Raw genomic sequence first — 3,697 nt, 5'->3', positions numbered from 1 at the left:
GTATGTGATAATAAAGAATGTAGTCAACTTAAATTTTCTTATCATATTGTTGATTGCAGATATGTTCCTTTCTTGTTCTCTTTTCTAAGACATTTATAATTTCTTTGTGCTGCAAATGGAATCAGGGCTTCATGTTCAATTTGAATAATGCACATCCAGCCACAGTAAAATGATTAACACTTGAGCATAAACTTTGCTCCATGAAAGTACTGTTTGTTAGCAATTTCAGAATCAGGAGCATTCTACATTAGGCTGTTGAAATCTATAACAAGAGGGATTAAGCCATAAAGCCAAATAGCAAGCTTGTCAATGTTAGTTTGGAGGTTGGAGGTTGATTCACGTGATTGAGTTAATCCGATCCGCCACACTCTGATGGTTTTCATATCTCAAGAATCAGATGTTCATTTGTGCCATGAAACCATGCATCTTTTGTGTCATGTTACAGATGGCTCCGCCCTGCCTGAGGCTGATCGACACCATCAATAGCGGTAGTATATTTGTCATGTTTGAACTAAGTTGTACTCATTTGACACTACATTGTATCTTCTCATTCTCGGTTGTTTGGGATAAAAAGATATTCTAGGTTGATGAGAAAAGAATATTTTATTAAGCTCGGTTATGAGAGTAAAGTATATGACAAATGAAGTGTATAAAACTTTCTTTTATTTCGATATTAAAAGTGTATAAAGATTTAAATTAACTTATAAACATCGGATGATTATGTTATTATTAATTTGAGCTTAAATATTTTGAGTAAATGATTCTGGTTCAATAAATTTAATGAATCAATGTTTTTGCATTTGAAGTCAGAGATTACATGATGAGAAGTTATTATTGGGTTAAACCTCAAATGCACAATTGATAGTGTAGTTGATCTAGCCATCAATAATATCTTCTTTTGAATCTTCAACAATCAATCGGTTTGACTTTGCAAAATTTCTTATGCATAGGGTGTTAAAATTTTTTTTTTTTTATGTTCAGATGAAAATAAAATCATTAAATTAAAATAAAATATATATTGCAATAATTATATTGACCATATCATAATGTGAAATTTGTTGTTGCATGATCTTAGCATCTTCAACCTCGATATAAATATTACTTAGGGAATTTGTCATATACGATGAAGTCACTTTTTTTATCTTCTTCTATCAAGAGATTTTCACTTTTATTTTGATGTATCTTGATTATTTTACATATACACTCTCCTAATTTATTTGGATATACATCTATTTCCTAAATATCTTGTAAGATAAATTAGATTCCTCTTCCTATTTAGTTCTAGAGATTCATGAAACAATATTTTCATTTGTTTTCGCTGGAGAGATTTCAATACTCGAAAATCTTTTTCTCTGTTACGATTAATTTTTTTTTAATCGGAGAGACTCAAAGATCTCTATCATTTATCACATATTCAAACTTATCCAAGATTATTTTTTTTATCTATAATTTTTTTTATCAAATTTAGATAATAATGAGGTTTCAAAAAATTAAAAAAATCATCATCCATATCTTCTTTAATATGTTCTTCGGAAGGTGATTAAATTTTTAATCCACTAATCATTCTGTATAACTTATTATTTATTGATAAAAATAGACTCGTTGATGTCATAATCAATTCTTCGTGACACCGAGCTCTCCTTGGTTTCTCTCGTTTCTCAACTTTTTCTTTTACGTTTCTTTCTCTACTCATATCTCATATTTTCCGTTTCTTAATTCTCAAGAATCTTAAAACGTTTCTTATTTAATTAATCTTCTATTTAATTATAAAGTTTATGTAATCGTACTAATCAAATTCGCTATTTATTTATTCTTTTAAATTAAAAAAATGTTTTCATCATTTATTTATATTCATCGGTTATGCTGATTCATTAAAGCCGATTTGGAAGCTTTTTGCACATTTGGGGCGATTTAGTACTTCCGGATAGATTCTGAAAGGACGAGTCGTCTCAGGTAAAGGCCCCATAAAATGGAGCTTTTCTGGGTAAATCCGGTGGGTGCTTCTTCACGACGGAGCTGGCGATCGAAAGTGCGGCCTATGGAAATTGGAGGACCATTGTTCTTCAAGCTGGCGATCAGCTTGTGGTGGTCTCTGATGTGCACACGAAGTGTTTGGCTGGTATGGATTTCCGTCAACCTTCATCGGAGTTCTTGGTCCAGAAGGACCGAGTTCTGATCCTTCCTGCTTTGGCGGCGTTGATGCTTGTTTGGATGGAGTTTCCGCCGTGGGTTCAAGAAGGCCAAACGAGAAGCCACTTCAAGATTCCTACTCAACGCCAACGGGTAAGGATCCCGTTGATTCCGTTCCTATTCGGAGGATGTTTCAGGGGCTTTCTTTCTTGGTCAAGGGTTCCCATTGCTGAATTCCAAGACTCAAATTGTGGTTCCTCAGGTACAATTTCTTGCTCTTGGAAGAAGATAGTGATTGAGAATTGGGAAATTTTTGTTGGTTTTAAGGTTGTCTTGTATGGTGAATAGGGCAAATGAAGATCCATTCTAGTTGTCGTGGAGAAGGAATGCGTTGCTCGTATTAACAGTATGCCCCGCCCATAAAACTTTGGTTTATGTATTATTTTTTTCATATGGCTTGTGTTGTATGTATTATTTTTTTCAAAAAAAGAAATTAGCCTTTACTAATTATAACAAAAAAATACAAGTTCGTCCACATCACAACAAACCGAAAAATCTAATTTTGGAGGGCAAGTGTCTCTCCATATGTAAGTGCTGCATGTAGGTTTGAAAAAATCCACTTGTATCTTGGTTGAGATTGGTGCATCCTCAAGATTTTATAAATTAAATTCATTAATAAATGAAAATTGAGTAGAAAAAATAACTCATTTTTCCTAATAGACTCTAGTTTCTTTAAAATTTTTCGTAACATGTCAAATCAACAGAATCTTTGTATTGTTACATGATCAAAAACATTCTGATGATTCTGATAAAAACAGAATCTTTGTATCTAGTTATGAGCAACATGATTTTGTATGGTTGAATGGTGAAATGTTTGATCTTTAATAATTATTGGAGGTATGCTAGTGGAGAATCTAATTATTCTGATGAAGGTTTTACTTAATGGTCGGAGCCAGTGTGCCAGCCGGCCTGTCACGGACAAATTTCTAAACAAGGTGTTTGATGTAATGCTTATATCTGTCCGTATCTATTGGCATGTTCATGCCTTGTACAACATGTAAAGGGGCGGGCGAAGGCTTAATAGTCCCATTTTAGTTGGGTTGGTGGCCTCTTTAGGCTTGTAAATAAAGGTTGTGTCATGTAGACACGTGCGAGAGCTTTTCGGTCTGTAATGGACCATTTTACCCTTTGTTGTGCCACTGTTCAGAGCTTGTAAAGTCTGTTTGTAATTTGCTTTGTCTATGAAGTGTTTTTCGGACATGTTTGCTTGTGGATCCCGTTTGAGGCGTTCTCTTTAACCCGTTCTCTCTTTTGTTGGTCCTAAGGGACAATGGGAGGCTTCGGGGAGGCTGACCTTTGCGGACGGACGCGCAAGGGTGCCGCACGACTTAGGCAAAACCAGCTAAGTCCGTGTCATATGGTATCAGAGCGGGACAAGCACTCATAGAAACACTTGACATGCAAACGTGGGGGACCTAGCGGGGCTGCGTTGAGGGCAGTCAGCAACGCGCGATCGTTTGAGGGAAAACGGGCATGGAGATGTAGGGAAAAGAGTCGCTCAGAGGAG

General features: G+C 35.3%; 1 long non-coding RNA gene across 1 annotated transcript; it reads left to right on the top strand.

Moving 5' to 3' along the window:
* The first annotated feature begins 1,895 nt into the window (after positions 1 to 1,895).
* LOC135626276 (uncharacterized) lies at positions 1,896 to 3,390 on the top strand. Its single transcript, XR_010492300.1, has 2 exons — positions 1,896 to 2,392; positions 2,479 to 3,390. It is a non-coding gene; the product is annotated as an uncharacterized LOC135626276 (long non-coding RNA).
* Positions 3,391 to 3,697: the final 307 nt, after the last annotated feature.

The sequence above is a fragment of the Musa acuminata genome, chromosome BXJ2-11, assembly GCF_036884655.1.
Source record: "Musa acuminata AAA Group cultivar baxijiao chromosome BXJ2-11, Cavendish_Baxijiao_AAA, whole genome shotgun sequence".
NCBI lineage: Eukaryota > Viridiplantae > Streptophyta > Magnoliopsida > Zingiberales > Musaceae > Musa > Musa acuminata.
The sequence above is the reverse complement of the archived record's forward strand: the minus strand, read 5'-3'. Positions and strand labels throughout refer to the sequence as shown.